A 20,674-nucleotide genomic window follows, 5' to 3' on the forward strand; every position below is an offset into this window, starting at 1 on the left:
AATTCGGCCCCAGTCAAGAACAAGTCGGCCTAAGGGAGGGCTATTCGACCCCTCAAGAAGGCTATAAATACAAGGATCTCGATCTCGTTTGGAGCACTCACTTATAACAAGTTCAATATGCTATAGCAAAGGAGAAAAGTAGCTAGAAGGACGAAGAAAAAAGGAAGAATCACAATTTCTTGCGATAATTTCTCTTTTTGTCCACACGTGCGAAGTTAGGGTTTCTGTGTAGCTGGCAATTGCAAGAGGCCAAAATTGCAGGGCCGAAATTTCGAGGAGAATTTGCAGGGCTGAAAGTCTAGAGAGAAGCTGTAGAAGGTCAAATTTTTTGAAGTTTCCTTGGAGAAATATTGCTAGGGGGCTTACTTGGTGCTTGGGAGGATTTTGGGCTTTGGTCTTTGGGTCTTGAAAGTATCATTGTAAGAGGATTCTATAAGAAGAGAATCATTCTTTCTAGGTTTTCCCCTTGGACGGGTTTTTCCTTGGCTTGGAGCCTATATCTTGTGTACTTTACCTCGTTGTGATCTTCATTGTTTTGGTAATTGCTTGATGAACAAAGAATAATAAGTAATAAAATTCCAACCAACATCACATGTAATTTTCAAGTAAGGAAAGTCAACAATAATCTAAAAAATCTTGATTTTCCAACATGGTATCAAAGCAAAGGTGCAAGAAGCAAACTGAAGATCACATCCTAGTTGGCACTATGGCAAGGATTATGAAGAAGGGTTTCAAGATTCCTAGGAATATCACTATCTCCATCAAGGTTACATCTTAAAGATCATCTCCAAGCTAGAAAAATAAGTGATGGATGAAATTTTATTTTCTGCTTTGTCTAGGACCTTCAAGGACGAGAATGTATGGGTTATTGACAATGGTGCATCCAGACATATGACAGGAGAATGCAATCAACTCCAAACTTTTTCAAAAGGAACCTACTCTCATTCAATCAAACTTGGAGACAAGAAGAGCTATCTAGTGAAAGGGATTGGATCTACTTTGTTGGAGCTTGAGTCTGGTGGAAGTATTCACCTCAACAATATTCTATATGTTCCAGGTTTGAAGAAAAACTTACTTTCTATTTCTTGTCTAGAGGATAAGGGTGATAGAATTTCTTTTGTTGATGGAAAGGTTTTGGTTTTGGGTAAGGAATCTAGTATTGATAATTCTAGGGTAATTGGGATTCATGAAGGGAGATTATATAGACTTTTTACACCCCTATCTCAAGCCCTAGTTCACTTAGATGTGAACCATTCTCAACTATGACATAGAAGGTATGGACACCTTCATTATAAGATTTTTCCATCTCTAAATCAAATGGTCAATGACATCCCTGAATTGAAGGAAGAACATGAAGGGACCTATATGGGTTGTGCTCTAGGAAAGAACATGAAGAAGCCATTTGCAAGAAGTGATACCAGATCTAAGGAAGTTTTAGATCTCATACACTTTGATGTATGTGATCCTATGGAAGTGAAGTTTCTTGGTGGGCATCAATATTATGTTACCTTCATTGATGATTTCTCAAGGAAGACTTGGTTATACCTTTTGTGTACCTTCTCAAGAACAAAGATGAGGTATTCAAGAAATTTCAAGAATTTAAGAATGAAGTGGAGAATATGACTAAAAGAAAGATCAAGATTTTGAGATCCGATAATGGTGGAGAATATACCTCCAAAGAACTTATAGCTTTTTGCAAGGAAGCAGGGATTAAGAGGGAGCTTATTGTTCCTTTCAATTACGAACAAAATGGTGTGGCTGAAAGGAAGAGCATAAAAATTGAAGAATGTGTCAGGGCCATGCTACATGATCAAGATCTCCCTCAATTCATATGGGGAGAAGCATGTGTGACAACTATTTACTTGTAGAACCGAAGTCCTCACAAGATTCTCAACAACATGACTCTGGAAGAAGCATTTATAGGAAAGAAGCCAAATGTGGATCATCTTCAAATATTTGGATGTCCTGTTTATATTCATATACCAAAGGACAAAAGGAAGAAGTTGGATCCTACCAGTATGAAGGGCATCTTTGTTGGGTATAATGCTTCATCAAAATCTTACAAAATCTATATCAAGGAGGATCATTGGATTAAAGTAAGTAGGGATGTCATCTTTGATGAAAGTATAGATTACAAGAAATCAAAGGATGTTCCAGTCGACTCTAATGAAGAAGAGATACCTATCTTTGAGGATATCTCAAGGGAAAATAATGGTCAAGATATGACATCAACTCAAGAGGATGTTGAAGGTCCCAGTGAGCTTGTGCAACAAGTCATTGTTCCTGAAATTCGAAAGACCCCTTCTTGCTTGAGAACTACTCTACAAGAGGCAGAATGACACACAACTAAGGGGGCCTTTAAAGAAAGTAAAAGACCAAAAACGTATTCTGGATATGCATCATATATGACAAAGCATTGAAGCTGAACCTTCCTCCTATGAATATGCAACTAAACATCAATAGTGGAGGAATACGATGCAAGAGGAATACTAGTCAATTGTGAATAATGATGTTTGGGAAATCGTTCCTAGACCAAGTGAAAAAATAATAGTCACTTCAAAATGGATATATACGATAAAGCATGTTGCGGATGGGAACATTGATAAATGCAAAGCAATGTTTGTAGCAAGAGGCTTCTCACACAAAGAAGGTATTAATTATGAAGAGACCTTTACTCCTACAACTAGATATACAACAATTAGATCACTTGTTTCTTTGGCTACTACTATGGGATGGAACATCCATCAAATGGATGCGAAGACAACTTTTCTGAATGGGACTATTGATGAAGACGTTTACATTGAGAAACCTTAAGGATTCAAAATAAATCAGATGGAGGCTCATGTCTGCAGACCAAGGAAATCTATCTATGGCTTAAAGCAAGCACCTAGAGCTTGGTATGCAAGAATGGATGCATACCTATTGAGGCTTGGTTTTACCAAGAGTTCTACAAATCCTAACCTATACATCAGGGTGGTCTAAGGTGAACCACTCACCATACTATTGTATGTGGATGATCTACTTCTTACAAGTGTAGAACATCGAATTCATGAATGCAAGTAGTTAGCAACCGAGTTTGATATGAAGGACTTAGGGATTATGCATTATTAATTGGGACTAGAGGTTTGGTAGAAGATGGGTGAAATATATCTTGGTTAAGGGAAATATGTGATCAAGGTTCTACATAAATTTGGCATGATGGATAGCAAGCCTATGATGACCCTTATGATTACCAATATGAAGAAGTTGAGGAGTTCTGATTCTAGTCCAGTGGATCCTACTTGCTACAAACAATTGATTGGGTCCTTGATGTATCTGGTAAACAATAGACCTCGCATTTGTTTTTGCAGTAAATGTCCTCAGTCAGTTTTAGATGGAGCCAAATCATGACCATTGGTTAGCAACCAAACACATCTTAAGATATCTGCGTGGGGCTATACATCACTACCTTCGTTATAATGGTAATGAGATTCAACCCATGGGATACACATATTCTGATTGGGGTGGCATTGAGACAGATGGAAGACACACAACAAGTGGATGCTTTAGCTTAGGATATTCCATGGTCTCATGGATGAGTAGAAAGTAGGATACAATTGCTTTGATTATTTCTAAAGCTAAGTATGTTGCTACAAGTGAATTTTGTGGAGAAGCTATTTGGCTCAGGAAGTTATTGTTCGATTTGTTTGAAGGACCACTTAGCCATACACATATACATTATGATAATGAAAGTTGCATAAGATTGACTGAAGACCTGGTGTTTCATGTTAGGATGAAGCATATAAATAATAGGTACCACTACATCAGAATATTAGTACGAGATGGGGCCGTGGAGCTGCATTATCTACCTATAGATGAACAGGTAGTAGATATTTTGAAAAAATCATTACCAAACAAGAAGATGTAATACCTGAGAGGTAAGCTTGGTTTAGTGGACATGTCTTCCATAATTGAGAGGGAGTGGTGTTGGATAGATTTTCTCCTTATGTGTCATGCACTAGACCAGGCCTAACAACCGTAAGTCTTAGTGAAGGCCATAACGAAAGAATGGAGTTTACAGGATTGGAACTTCTTATGGATTGAAAAATCCAGGAAAGAAGTTGGAGACTGATACTCTTTGAGGATGACGTAGGGCCTCTAAGATAAGAGTAGTCAAAGAGAACGAAAATTATTTGAGGATTCAGGATTGGAAATCTAAGATAAGAATAATCCTAAAAGGACATACCGAGTGAACATCTAGATGGGGTATGTGCCTTAGAGGTTGTGCGACAACTCACTTAAATCCTCCCAACATGATGCCTAGTTAAGGCCTTCAATGACAATGCTGGTTGTGATACAAATGCTTGACAACTGACTTATCAATATGACTCTTCTTATGAGAATGCTTCAAGGATGAGATTGCTTATACTTCATGATGGAATTATGAATACCTCCCTAGTTAAGAGGGAGTGTTGGAAATTGTAACTAGGTTTGGTCTTCATAATGACCTTTTGTAGACACGACATTGTATATTTTGTATAAAGAAAGAAAAAAAGTATTTATTTTATTTTATTTTATTTAAAGCATGAGTTTCATGCTCAAGTCTAGGTCAAATCATTTTCTTCGTGCTTCTAGGTCTTTCTAGGACAAAGAAGAATTTATGTCATGTATTATAGTCCCATTTGGACTCATTGTAACACAAGAAAATATTTATTTTTTTCAAGAAAAAACCATTTATTCTTCCAAGACCAAGTCGGCCCCAGTCAAGGACAAGTCGGCCTAAAGAATGGCTATTTAACCCCTTAAGAAGGCTATAAATACAAGGAGCTTGATCTCATTTGGAGAACTCACTCATCACAAGTTCGATATGCTATAACAAAGGATAAAATTAGCGAGAAGGATGAAGAAAAGAAGGAAGAATCCAAGTTTCTTGGGATAATCTCTCTCTCTCTGTCCACACATGTGAAGTTAGGGTTTCTGTGTAGCTTCCAGTTGCAGGAGGTTGAAATTGTAGGGCTGAAATTCTGAGGAGCAGTTGCAGGGTTGAAATTCTAGAGTGAAGCTGTAGAAGGTCAAAGTTTTTGAAGCTTCCTTGGAGAGATCTTGCTGGGGGGTTGACTTGGTGCTTGGGAGGATTTTGGGATTTGGTCATTGGGTTTTGGAAGTCTCATTTTAAGAAGATTCTATAAGAAGAGAAACATTCTTTCTGGGTTTTCCCCTTGGAGGGGTTTTGCCCTAGCTTGGAGCCTATATCTTGTGTACTTTGTCTCGTTGTGATCTTCATTGTTTTGGTAATTTCTTTATGAAAAAAAATAATAAGTAATAAAAGGACAACTAACATCACAAGTAATTATCAAGTAAGGAAAGTCAACAATAATCTACAAAAGCCTTGATTTTCCCATAGGGACTACACTATCTCAATTGGTGTTACCCATGTAGTTCCCCTCCTATACCCATTGGGCCATAAGGGGGGTCCCACTAGACTAGGATGAAATATTAAAGCTCCACTTAAGGTGAGGAAACAAGATCACGGTCAAAACCTGTCTTCCTTTCAGGTTACCCCATAATCCATGTAAAATGCCTAAAATACAAACAAACATAAGAACTCGATTGCAAAATGAATAAAGTACCTTTTGATTGAAATCCCACCTTCCAACATGTGCTCTTTCCAAATGGGAGAGGAAAAAATATGATTGGTGCAGGTTGCGGAGATATGAACGACGCATCATCGTCGACTACTAGTGGCTTTCAGGGGTCACTGTCTGCCGGCTGGAAGAGCTGATAGGAGACAAAATTATCCTATGGAGTCACCCACTTTTGGTGGGTAACATCTGGATCTAAGTGGGACACGAGCTCACTGTAGAGCACATGATCCATGTACTCGAACAAGGAGTTCATGAGAAATCTGACAATCTCCTGGGACCATATATGGTATCTTGCATATTATAATAAGCCTGTTTGGGAGTATGTGCACTGGGCATAGGGTATCACCCATGTTTTATGTCAAAGTAATAAATACATATAGAAAATAAAATATAATATAAATGCACTATAATCTACTTGAAACATGATATGAGTTATGTTAGCATGGCAAAAAAATATGAAATGCACCTACACTACCATGCAATCCTAACATACACTGCATGAGCTAAGTGTAGTCATACACCCAGTGTAACCAACATATTTTTAGATTAATATAACAACACTTTCTCTTATGAGTCATTATGAGATAGGGAAACCAAATATTACTTCCTCCTTTGCAAGATTTCCATGATGAATCATAAGGGTGGGAGGTGGGAAAATAAGATGACCATGCATCAAGAAAAATATTCATGGATGAGGAGGGAAAATAAGAATCACACTTACGCCATTGAACCACCTCTTGCAAACAAAGAATGGAGAATTAAAAAAAAATCAAGCTCATGAACTTTTGCTGAAGAGAAATATCATGCATACAATCCTCGAGGCCATCTCCAAGATCACTTTCAAAGTGCTCTTCTAGATGATCAAGGGAATACTCTTGCTCAAGGTCTTCTTCCTCATCACTAGAATAATCAAAATGATCAAGGGTGATGTTTTCCTTTAGATGGAAATGACATTATTTAACTTAACTTCTTCATTGTGGCCGATAAGGCCTTCTTCTTGGAGGGAAATAGTCAAGTCTTGGATGACATATTCAACATGACCCACTGGTTCCCAATGCTTAAGGAATTATTCAATAAATACCCCAATAGAATGGATTCTATTTGGTCTTCACCATTGAAGCTAATCTCTTTGATCTTCCCCAAAGGAATTAATGAAGAACCACATGAGAGCATCCTCATGAACCATGTTGATCTTTGAGGTATACTTGAAACATATGACACCATGATCCAAAAGGAAAGAAGGATCACCATGGAATTTTGGGGCATTGTTCATATAATTTTCATCCCATCGATTTGGATATTTGGGGATTTCTTTGACATCCAAAGTAGGGAATATCTCATGCAAATCCCAAGGAACCATTTCCTTGAGTCTTGCATAGCAAACCAATGGGGAGTTTCCAGGGGGAATTCAAAATTCCTTGAGAAATGATTGCTCCACCCTAAAAGCATTGTATTTTTGGAGTTTGATGAAGAATAAGGGATTCGTTCTTCCAATGGAGTTTCTAGAAAAATACTTATCGCGTCATTAGGGATGAAGATAAATATTCAAATTTCATGAGGGTAGACTCGCTTTGTCCCTGGAAACAACACCAAAATTTTTCTCGCAAAATATAGCAGGCCCTTGGATAGGGGTACCCTAGAAGGATAATACTAAACCAAAAGACAATAATGGGGTGATGGCCCACTATCACCACAACCAAAACACCTTACTTTTTATGGATTTTCACCAATGGGAGGAGTCCTAGTATGTGAGAAGGTCATCAAAAGGATATTCTAAAGTTAGGGTACTAGGTGACACAATAAGGCTTTCTACAAGAAAGGAATAATTTAGGCTCAGGGCTCCAATAGGAGGCAATTCACTTTATTTGTAGAGACCTGTAAAATGAGGCACAAGACCTAGGGCTTGATTGGTAGGTTGAGTGTTGGGGTGGCCAAAGGTCAAGGCATGGAGAAAGGGTTGCCAACAATAATTTTTAATTAAGCCAATGTTGAATTTTTATAGTTACGATCAATATTCTTCCTATACAAATTAGCCCTAAAAATAAAAACCAAAAGGAAGAATATTTGAAATTAAAATTAAAATTTATCTTTTCCTCTAAAAGAAAAGTCGGCTCCTCCACAAGTTCAATTTGGTTCAACCCAATAGTCACACCACTTGGGGTACCTTCCATCACTATAAAAAGGTTGGGCATAATTTAGACCACAACAAGGACGAATATGAGGCAAAAAAAGGATAAATTTGAGGCAAAATAAGAGGACCAAAATTCTAGGCAGCAGGATGAGTTTCTGGGTGGTAGACTAAAGTTATGGGTAGAATGCAAAAATTCCAGGAGCATGATTTTTTCTCTATTTGACTAGGCATAACCTGGGTTTGGTTACTAGTTAATTTGAATTTATTTTTGATTGGAAAGATTAGATTGTATCTCTTATTGAAATGAATAATTTCTCTAAGAAAATGTTGCTGAGTTTTTCCCTAGTTAGGGTTTTCTTAGGATGAACTTTGTGTCTCTTGTTTTTGGCTGTCTCTTCATGATTTTATTGTCAGTATTATTTTTTCTATTGAATATTTTATATGTATAATTGCTTAATGATGTATATGACACAAGATAAATTAATGGATAAATCATTGGAAGTAATTACCTGTCTAGGAAATCAAGAAAAATCAACATGGTATCAAAGGTGGTCAAAGAGAAGTTGCTAAAGAGACCTGAAGAAAAATAAAGTTACTTGATCAAATGATGAAAATAAGTATCTCTGTCTTGTACTTGTGTATGAAAGGAGGGAGTATTTATGCCATAATCCAAACTCTAAATGGAGGCCCTCATCTGAAGTCCTGTCATGATTTTAAGGAGGACCGAAGCCCTCATGATGTCAAGTATTTCTGAGAGTCCAAACTTTGTTTGTAAAAATAAATGGAACCCTCATCCAAGTTTTGTAAGCACTGAATCCCTAGTACAAAATTCTGAATATGGACAGATTTAGTTGATTTGAATCTTGCTCGTGGCAATCTATGATCAATAGTCTATTCTATGACAAGATTATGGCTAGCCGTAGGCTACCCTTGCCCTAGGTTCATGACTACAAGATGAATAAAATAAAAGGCCTTAATATGACATCAGAGAGGCCAAGTTTATTGCTCTTTCTCAAGAGTAAATTCATATTTATTGGAAGCTGGATTTATAAGGAAGCCAAATTAATGTCATCAAAAGTTCGAGTATAATTCTTAAGAAACAAATCTTCAGACCGATTTTCTCTCGAAGGTTGATTTTCTTAACCAACAGGAGGATGAAAAATGTCCTCAGGACCAAGGACATGAAGCTTAGAAAGACCTGAGAGGCCTCATGGACATAGGTTGATGATGATCTTGGTCTATTGCAGAAGGGTAATAAATTTATTAAAGAACATATTGAAGCTCCATATGACAAGGGTCAAGGATTGGTTGAAGAAAGAATTATGAATTGTAAGAGGATTTTGGCAACAAACCTAGGCCTAAGATGGTGGTAAAAAGAAATCAATTGAGACCTATTTCAAGCCTAGTTCGAGTTGAATTCTGTTTTAAGGCTCTTTCCTTGAAGCTGAAACAAATTTTATGAAGTCTAAATCCCCAAGGCTTCTTGAGGTGTCAAGATTTTTTTTAAGTACTACAATATTTGTCTTCAAGTCATGTAGCAAATATGGACATGCTTTGTATTAAGGGCATCTCTGTTACTTCATGATCTTGATACATTTTTGATTCAATCAAAGAGTACATCTCAAATTGATCCACCTAGGAAGTTTCTCCAGGGACAAAGGGAATTGAGGAGGAAGTCTACTTCATGTCAAAATAAGAAAAGATTGCTACATTGAAAATACAAAACAATGATGCCTCAGAAATTATGGACAAAAATTGCAAATATTCAACCATTGTTTGAAGAAGGAAAAGCTTTGAGAATTGACTATAAACATCGCTAAATCTGAAGTAAACCTTTTTGAGGTCTCTTGTTGAGGCATAATGTACTTTGGATACAATTATTTCAAGTTTCATGAACTGTTAAGGCATATTGATGATTTGAATTTGAAAGTGAAGAATTCACTAGGCCATGATGATCATACATAGGGACAAAGTTTAATTTTGTGAAATTAAAGGGGGATTTATAAGTTTACAGTGAAGAAATTTCCTCATTTGTTTTTGGAGACCACAATTTCTGATTGCAAATACCAAGTCACCTTTACGACCAGAGTTGTCCTCGCAAAGGAAAAATTATTGTTGCTACTGCAATGGTTTTGAGGAGGTCGAGAAACTTAGTTTGGAAGGATCAAGAGTAATCATTTGAGAGCTGTCCTATTACTACTGTAGCTTTAAGCAGGTCAAGGAAATTCATAAATTCTATTATGCCTGATTCTGCAGTCATACCATTACTTACAATTTTGTAATATCATTTGGGATCAAATTCTTTTGACAATGACATTTTATGGTTGATAAATGTGGAGTGACCATTTCAAGTATCAATTGTAGATTGTTTGATGGAGCGAGTTTTCGAGTGATGAGGTTTGTGGGTGGTCTATGATTCTCAAGGATTCGAAATAATTAATTTCTTTTTCAAGGAACAATGATTGGTTCCATGACTATGGCAAGATAATTTACCTTAGTTGGTTCCATAACAAAGTTTGTTGGACTAACAAAGGGTATCAATGGAACTTACAAGAATTATGGTTTGTAAACCCTATAAGACTAGAAGAATTTGGAAATTCTTAGGGTTTGTGGATAAAATCCTAGAACTAGACCTAGATCAATGTCTCTACTGAATAACGAAACCTTGGCTCATGAAGGAAATGAAAGCGACATGCCAATGATGGGGATGATGATGATGGGTTGCAAATGGATTTTAATGTTTTTTGTAAGAAGACAAAGATTCAGACGGATTTGATAATTCCCCACAAGTCTCAAAAGATAAGTAATTTATATCTCTGTTCCTTGTTTATTAATGTTTTACTGGCCTCTTGTCTTTGTTTCTTTTGCTTGGCCATAATTGTTTCTTCCATGGCGTCCTAGTGAGGATTGCAAGTACATCGTGAAGGCTGCGAAGGATATGGAAACATGTTGAAGTATTGGAAGAACAAAGTTAAATTTGTGGCAAGAGGATTCTCCCAAGTCATTGATTTGTGGAGGTAGAAATCGTACTGACATCTATAATTTTACCTGATGACTAGAAGAGCTCCTAGTTCAAAGGGAGAAAGCAAGCTATCAATTTTAAAGGATGTCATTATACCGAGATTTGTGGAAATTCAGTGACAGCTTCAAGATGGATTTACAAAATCAAGTTGGCAGAATAGAAAAGTACAAAGTGAGGATTTTCCCTAAAAAATGAAGAGGACTATGAGAAAACGTTAGCTCCAGTTGCAATTTTCTTATCAAGATGAGAAGTAGGGTAGCTTCAGGATTGTTTGACTAGGTATTCACACAAATCCTTTGTCCTAGAATGAAGCTTGTATACTTCATGGAAAATATTGGAGTGATTAAGAATGCTTCCATCAATTAGAGGGAGTGTTGATGTTATAACATCAAGGGATAGATAATCTCCCTCAATCTAGGGTATTGACTTGGTCATGGGTAGTGTCTGGGAGCCATGTAATGTGGATAGGGAGATTGGCCCAGTGAAAATCAAGGCCCTCAGGCGGCTCCCCGTTGAAATTTGTAGCTAGGTTCGATCTTCATAATGGAATATGTAATCGTGATTTTATGTATTTAATGAAAAGAGAAAAATAAATTTATTATTTGTGCTCTTGAAGCATGAGTTTCATGCTCAAGGGAAATTTATGTTTAGGTCAAGCACCCAATGAGTGCTTCTAGGTTTGTTATAAATTCAATTGAGTCATTTTCATGTATTGAAGACCCATTTGGGCATGTTACATATTGCAAATAATTTTTTTTTGAGTCAAAATAGAGCCAAAGACCCTCCAAGACCTCGTCATGGCACAAATATCAAGTCGGGCCACATGAAGGGGCAAGTCAACCTCAAGATAGCAATTTGTACCCCTCGCAAGCCTATAAATAAGAAGGAATTCGACCTCATTTGCAAAATCACTCAAGCAAGTTCGATCTCCTCAAGATAGAAGGTAGAAAAGGACAAAGAAGAAGAATAAGATCAAGATTTACTAGACGAAATTTTGAAGATGCATCGAAGCTGTGAATCCACAAGGTCGAAGCTATGAAGCTGCAAGATCAAAGATGTGATGCTGCAAGGTCGAAATTTTGAAGCTACAAGATCGAAGTTGCCTCTAGATCGAAGCTGTGAAGCTGCATCAAGGTCGAAGCTGTGAAGAGGCTAGGTCGAAGTTGTTGAAGTTTCTAGCTCGAAGTTGCAAACATTGTTGTTGGGGTAAAAGTTGTTGGAGAAGTTGCTGGAAGATCGAAGTTTGTTGCTGGAAGTTGTGTAAGGAAAGCTCATCAAGAAGGAAGGATGACTTGGTCTTGGTCATGGGTCATAGGTCTTGGAATTCATCAATTGAAGTTCTATAAGAATATAAGGAGTTTGGTGGGTTTTCCTCTCAGTTGGAAAGGTTTTGGCCCTGGCTGATCGCCTATATCTCGTGTCCTGGCTATTTGATGATATGGAACACTAAGAATAATAATAAATGAAAGAATAAGTTAATCAAGTAAAGTAAAAATACATCACAATAAGTTATCAAAATAAGAGAAATCACCTACACTTGTTTCCCCTTAGATTTCTCAACATGGTATCAGAGCTAAGGTGACTACATCAAGGAAGGGAAACATGAAGAAGGATACTCTAGGGCCAAAGTATAAAGAGATCATCTTGGAAACATCAAGAGCATAAATCATTAAGGACTAACCCTCTCATCATATTTAAGGGAAATAATTAATATCGTCAAAGAAGACCTCGAAACCCTAGATCATTGAAAAGAAGGGTTCCACACTTGAAGCGTTGTTGGGAAACTCACACATTGTACAATCATTATCACGAGGAAGGAAGAGTGAAGCACTTTTGGGTCTGTTTTCTGGGCTATATTCTCCACACATGTGAAGTATTAAGACATCCTTCTGCAACAATAGGTATCAAACTGCAACCACCATCAAGGATCAAGTTAGGTGCGAAGAAAGGTCTCCTTTGCAAGCCAAAATAAAAAGAAAAAGACGTCAAGTAAAGTGAAGTAGAAAGGAGGTAAATTTTTCCATATTCTAGCGACATGTGTGAACTAGGGTTATTACAGAAACAACTAAAATTTCAGAATTGCTACATCAAGCTGAAATTCTGAAGAAGGGCCGAAATTTGAGGTTATGAAACAAATTTAACTAGCGTTGCCTTGAAGGAAGAAAAGGAGGAAAAAGCGTTGTCATCATCATCAAGGAACCAATGTGATCTCCCTTTGAGCCAACGATCACTTTTGAAGAAAGACATCTTCACTAAGAAGACATCTTCTACATCATCATCAAAATCAAGAAGGCATCAAGTTGAAGATTTCATCATCTAGGAGTATTTTCACTTTACAAGTAAGTATTTTTATATCTATATTTGAATATGTCAAAATGACTTCATATTGCAAGGAGAGCAACAAATTGGTTGGGTCGTCAAAACTTTCTTTCATGAACGAAGATGATAGATTTGATCCTCATAGAAAATGAAGTCGTCGGTCATGTTAAGGGTTTAATTGTCAAACCACCAAAAGAAGAAGCTCAAGCTCTACAAGATGAAGATATCAAAAGAAGAAGGAATAACCTCATACTTTATGAGGGTGTCATAAATAAGAGACCAACTCCAAGAGTTGGGAAAAATAATGTCTGACAAGGAAATGACTACCATAGTGCTCAATGCACTACTAGAGGAATGGGGCAACTTCACATCAAGAATCTATGGGAAGAAGGAAGCTACTCCATTCAATTAACTATGGTCATTGTGAAAAATCGAAGAAACTAGGCTGAAGGAAAAAATCAATGTAGGATCAAGTGAGCAAGCTCAAGCATTTTCTTCCATGGCTAGAAGAAAAGGGAAGTTTGGGAAGCTTGGTCCTCAGAAAAAGAATAAGAATATGTCGAAGTTTCAATGCTATGCTTGTCATGAATATGGGCATTACAAGAGAGATTTCCCAAATCTCAAGAAGGAAAAAAACAAAAGAGGAAGGGAAGAAGCCCATATCACTAAAGAAGTGTAAGAAGCTAAAAATAATAAATTCAAGAAGGAGGAAGTAAGTTATCTCTACTATACTTGAGATAGTCTTCCTCATCTAGTTCTTTTCAAGTTTTCTGTTGTAAAGTATAACTATCATGGTAGGAATCATAATAAGCATGATAGGATGCATCATGTTAGGATATGGCATCATAGAAGCATATGATTGAAAGCATGTGCTTGTGACATCATATTAATGAAGCATGAAAGATCGCTGAAATAGAAGTCTACAACTGTCACCTATAGAATGATGTAGCTCTTGGTAACCTCATTAGAAGAATAAGTAGTACTTATGGGAAAAAGAAAGTCATCTAGTATAAAGCTCATCATACATCATTCAAAAAGGAGAATTTGTAGGATGAGGATGATCAAGATCCTCTATTGGAATCTTCATTGGAAGGTTCACCTACTGGAAGAAGCAAGTGTCTCGTCGAGAATTCCACCTTGTATGGGATTCATGGAATGATGGTATGATGTCAAAAGAAGTGAAGTAGGTCAAGGTGATTGAAGTTCTTTCAATCAAGGAAGCTGCTAAAGGAAGTCTAGATGACCAAAAGGAAGAGATGAGGTATGTATGCTTGTATTTGATAAAAATGAGTCATGTCATATAGTTGCAAATAACATGGATAAAATGCTCCACCTCATGAGTATGATTAAGAGAAAGGGATCTCCTCCTTTGGAAGGATGCATAAAGGCATGGTTCACATATTGACTAGATGAAATCAACATAATAAGTCCTCATATGGAATATGAGGTGGTTGATAAAAATGAAGGAACTATGAATGGAAGTTCCTAAGAACCATTATGCGAAGAAAGTAAGGAGAGATCATGAAAGATGCAACTACTATCACATAGAAAAGGAAATCAACATATGATAACTAGAAGAATTGACCGTGACATCTCCATGGAAAACATATGAAGACTCTGAAGAAGTATGGAAAGGAAGATGACCCTTGACATTTAAAATATGTTTGGATATGTGTCAATATGAATCAGGATGTTGACACAACAAGCAAATGTCATGATGTAAGACCATCACAAAGGTAATTTGATGTTTATTTTCTATTTTTGAAAAATATTTGGATGGGCTTATGTAGGGATACCAAAGGAAGAGTTGTAGATGTCATCTACAACTAATACTCATGTGGTGGGATGATAAGATCTTGAAGAAAACATGATGTGGAAAAGGTAGTTGTATCAAGGAAATCCAGATATGGATTGGTGAATCACTTTCCGATGAAATAAGGGATGACATGAATGACATGATTCATGAATGAAAGTGATGGATGGTCCATGCCCTACAAAGGAGTCCCAAAAGATGTAGGATTCATAAAAAATAATAAATTCATGACATCTAAAGAGGGAGTCCTACAAGCAACTGGTTGTCCCACGATCTCCACTAAGTAGCTGGTTGTCCAATGATCTCCACTTAGAGAGTTGCTAGAAGTAAGTCCTTGGTTAAGGGGAGGCTTGGCCAAGTCCCTGGTTAAGAGGGAACTTGGGTACATTCCTTTTATATAAATGGGTGCATTCCTTCATTGGAATGGGTATGTCCTCCCCAGTTGAGAGGGAGAGGTAGACACATAATTATTGTCTTCACTTGGGAAGAAATAATGGAGGATTAGGTAAGCATTTGGCATCCGATACTCTTTGAGGACGAGGTAGGGAATCCAAGATAAGAGTAGTCGTAGAGGGATGATATTATTTGAGGACTGAGAATCCAAGATAAGAATAGTCTTGGTGGAACATAGTCTGAGAGAACCCGAGTGAGGTATGTTCTAAGAGAGACAATGATGAGGGTGTCTATAAACCATTGGTCTCGCCAGCATTATGCTCTGATCTTGTGGAGAGAAATAGATGTTAGTCAAGGCCTTCCTATGTGACAAGGTTGGATGATATGATGCTATACATATGGATTACCAATTCGACTCTTCTTATGAGAATTATTCAGATTGAGAATGTCCAAGTACCTTGTATGGATTTTGAATACCTTCCTAGTTAAGAGGGAGTGTTGAAATATGTAACTAGGTTCGGTCTTCATAATGGAATATGTAATCATGATTTTATGTATTTAATGAAAAGAGAAAAAACAAATTTATTATTTTTGTTCTTGAGGCATGGGTTTCATGCTCAAGGGAAATTTATTTTTAGGTCAAGCACCCATTGAGTGCTTCTAGGTTTGTCATAAATTAAATTGAGTCATTGTCATGTATTGAAGATCCATTTGGGCATGTTATATATTGTAAATAAAAATTTATTGAGTCAAAATAGAGTCAAAAGACCCTCCAATGTCTCGTCATGGCACAAATATCAAGTCAACCTACATGAAGGGGCAAGTCAGCCTCAAGATAAAAATTTGTACCCCTTACAATCCTATAAATAAGAAAGAATTCAACCTTATTTTCAACTCACTCAAGCAAGTTAAATCTCCTCAAGATAGAAGCTAGAAAAGGACGAAGAGGAAGAAGAAGATTAATATAGAAGTTTTTGGGCCTCTCTCTCTCTCTCTCTCTTTCGTTAGGGTTTCTACAATTTCTGGGCTAGACAAAATTATGAAGCTGCATCGAAGCTGTGAAGCCACAAGGTCGAAGATTTGAAGTTGCAAGATTGAAGCTGTGAATCTGTAAGGTCGAAAATGTGAAGCTGCAAGATCGAAGCAGTGATTCTACCTCTATATCGAAGCTATGAAGCTACATCAAGGTCGAAACTACTGAAGCCGCATCAAGTTCGAAGTTTTGAAGCTACTAGGTCGAAGTTGCTGAAGCTGTTAAGTTGAAGTTTGTTACTGGAAGTTGTTGTTGAAAATGCAACAAGATGATGGAGCTTAGTGGAAAGGAGTCGCCTTCACTAAGTGGGCCCGTAGGCTATTTTTGGCGCAAAGTCTATTTTTAGAATATGTCTATTTTTAGACATATGGATCATGGTCTATGAGTTGCAGGATGCTGTTTATGGATGACTGGTAATGTTGGGAAAAATAGATGGACTTCTATTTTTGGATCACAGCAGGAGTGATCAGAGTCTATTTTTAGACTGCTAGTCAAAAATAGAAAAGTCAAATATTATTGTCTCATAATAATATTTAGATTGTAAACTTTATCTTATTCTCTTGGAGCACTTCAGTTCGAGCTACGGATGTGGCACATGCAGCTGACAAAAGGAATCACATGGTTTCTTATGTGTTAGTTGAGCTATTGCATGGAGGACTTCAGTTAGAACTCATGCATGTGAGTTCTGTGGAGTTGGATGTGGAGTTGATGGAGTTGTGTTCAGTTTGACTTAGTTGAACTAGTTGTATTTAGTCTAACTAAAGAATACACTAGTAATGAGTTGTGTGAATTGATTGTTAATTTATTCACTAATTATTAACTCATAAAGCAACTGAAGAATACATCAGTTAACTCAGTGCATGGACAGTTCAACAAAGACAGGTGTTAGAGGTAAGTGAAAGGGTGAGTTGTGACTATCAATTGTGCATGATATTTGCACATGCATGGATTGAGTAATGCCAATGATGATTGCGCAGTGTGGGCCAATAACAAGGAAATTTTAGCTTGTGCTCATGTGATTTCTCTTGCATATTGCGCAATGGAGGCAGGCAGAGCAACGGAGAAGATTTGAACATGTGACTTGTTCGGATCTGAGCTAGTTTTGTGTGTAACAGGTGGAGATAGTACTAAGTACTTGTGAGGAGTATTGTACTATGTATTGTTACATGTTCTCAATCATTATAATATACAGATAGTGTGGGGTTTTCAGCTGTATGCTTTCCCCGGGTTACATACTGTGTTAATGTGCGCATGCAATTGATGTTTCATTGTTTTTAATGCTGCTAAATTGATGATCAACGTAGAGGAGGTTAAGTATTGTGCATGTATTCCGCAATAGTGTATAATCAAGATAATCTCTGTGAATAAGTGTCATATTATTCAAAATTTCTACAGCTGTGTAAGGAAAGATCATCAAGAAGGAAGGATGAATTGGTCTTGGAGGGTCTTGGTCAAGGGTTATAGGTATTGGAATTCATCAATTGAAGTTCTATTAGAAGAGAAGGATTTTGGTGGGTTTTTCTCTCACTTGGAGAGGTTTTGGCCCTAGATGATCACCTATATATTGTGTCCTATTGTCTCATTGTTCTTTATGATTTGGTAGCTTTTTGATGATAGAGAACACTAATAATAATAAAGGAAAGAAGAATTTAATCAAGTAAAGTAAAAATACATCACAAGTAGTTATCAAATTAAGATAAATCACCTACACTTATTACCCCCTAGATTTATCAACATTCCCCTAGTCAAGGTTGCCTGACCATATTGCCAAAGTTTACTTGGCTAGTGGGTTGAGTGAGTGCTTCATAGCATCGAGAAAGTATTTTTACTATTCAATGACATGTGACGACATGTGGGAATGGTAAATGGGCCCAGAAGGGGTACTTGATAAAGAATACAAGTGACGAATTGGTAGATTGATGACCCAAGGAATAGTCTTGTGTTAGGGGGTACCTGACTATCCAAAGGGTATTTGAATTATGGATGACTAAATCCCTTGCAAAGGATATGTGACTAGTGGGTAACTAGATACTTTGCATGATGCTAATGCAAGAAGCTTTCCACATGTATTCAATAGATTCATCAACATACTTGAGCTTATTCAACCTTTTTATTGGCATATATATATTTTTTTCCAACAAGAGAACATCTGGGAAAACCATTATGTATACCTCACTAGCTAAGAGGGAGTCTTAAATTTTTATAGCTACGGTCGATATTCTTCCTATACAAATCGGACCTAAAAGGAAAAATCAAAAGGAAGAATATTTGAAATTCAAAATTAAATTTATTTTTCCCTCCAAAAGACAAGTCGGATCCTCTACAAGTTCAAGTCAGCTCATCCCAACAATCACAGCTCTTGGGGCACCTTCCATCACTATAAAAAGGCCATTTGAGCTCCTCCTTTGGGCATAATTCAAATCGCAACAAATATGACGAATATAAGGTAGAAAAAGGATGAATTGGAGGCAGAATAATAGGACATAAATTATGACAACGTGGTGACATTTTGGGCAATAGACCGAATTTTTGGGCAGAAGGCCAAAATTTCAGGAGGACTATTTTTTCTCCATTTGACAAGGTCTGACCTTGGTTTGTTTACTGGTCAGTTTGACTTTATTTTTGACTAGAAAGATCATATTGTATCTCTTGTTGAATTGAATAATTTCTCTAAGAAAAGGTTGCTAGGTTTTTCCTTGGTTAAGGTTTTCCCATGATAAACTTTATGTCTCTTGTGTTTGGCTGTCTCTTCATTATTCTACTATCATTATTGTTTTCACTGGTGAATATTTTCAATGTATAATTGCTTAATGATGAATGTGTCACAAAATAAATTGATGGATAAATCGTTGGTAGTAATTACCAGTCTAGGAAATCATGAAAAATCAATAGATAAGGTTCAACATGAAACCCCCAAGAAACCCCCAAGTTGAAACTAAACTAACATAGGGTTTTACTTTAGGGAAAACAACTAGGGAAAATAAATTTATGGAAAATATTAAAGTGGATGCCCACCAAAAGAAGATATTTTGTGGAAAATACCCTCTTCTTGATGTTTAGATTCTTCAACCCCATAAGTATTGCTTGTCTAGGGATTCACACCAAGACCTAGATAGCAAGCTTGGCCTTAAAGAGGCTGAGTTAAGGAAAGAGAAAATAAACAAAAAAATATATGGATTTGATCATCAACAAGGAAAGTTAGTGCCTAGATCCTTGGGAGAATGGAGTCGACTATTTGATTAATTGACCAAAAAGTTTCTAAGGAGGCCGAATCCTTGATTCCCTAGCATAAAAAACGCTAGCAATTACCTATGCAATGGGTTAAGGAGTTTTATGGGAAATATAATTAAATTTTACCATTAGGACATTCATTCACATGTTATGTATCAATAATGCATGAATATATCATCTTGATAGCCTTCAATAAATTTCAATAAATTGGGGCATAATAATAGAACCAAGATTCAATATTATTCCATACATTAGACATGTAGAAAGAAAAATATTCAACGATAGGCACACTTGCAAGATAACATGAAAAAGATTCCATTCATTGATGCAAATAAAATAGCTCCAAAGACAAATGATTTTCTCCAAATGTCAAAATGCATTCATAGATCCCAAATTCTCCACAAGAAAGAAGGCCACATTCAGCGAGAGAGGCAGAAAATCTCAAGTGTACGGTGATGATAAATTCAAATTATTACTCCTCTATTTATATGAGGAGTTCGAGTTCCTATTTTAGGTTACTAACCCCTAAAACAATAAAATAGTGTGCTAGTAACAAGCTAAGTCACAAGCTGACCTATTAGCTAATGAATAAAACTCAAACTAGCCCACACGTGTTAGTCGTAGGAGAGAGAAAGTTGGCATCTTCCATGCATAGGATTTCTCAAGGAAATCGTTGAGCGCTTATGGTTCCATGATGTTATTAGAGGTCCTCTAAAATCATTTCCTAGGGGTTGGCCCCTATGTCTCTGTCAATCTCCCTCTGTGGACCCTAGTTTTGACTTTGGGGCACAAAAGTGGTCTCATGGGTCTCCGAATGGTAAAAATTCTTGTCTCTGCTCCAATGTTGAGGGCTATCAAGGTGGTGCTAACCATCTCATGTCTCAAGGTGTGAGACTATCCTCCTTTGTGCCTTGAATCAACTGCCAATCCCTTATGAAGTGCTAATCCGACTGGGGACATGCTGGGTCTAGGTCCATCATCCCATAAAAGTCATCAATGTAGGGAAAATTGATGGAATTTTGTGGGTGTTGGAGGTGCCCATGGCTATGTGTGATGCTCTGCTATAACATACAGACCCATGGCCCTCAATGCTCCACTAGTGGGTATC

This window comes from Pinus tabuliformis, chromosome 1_2 (genome assembly GCF_031772625.1).
Source record: "Pinus tabuliformis cultivar Carrire ecotype Pingquan chromosome 1_2, CPIR1, whole genome shotgun sequence".
In the NCBI taxonomy this organism is placed as follows: domain Eukaryota; kingdom Viridiplantae; phylum Streptophyta; class Pinopsida; order Pinales; family Pinaceae; genus Pinus; species Pinus tabuliformis.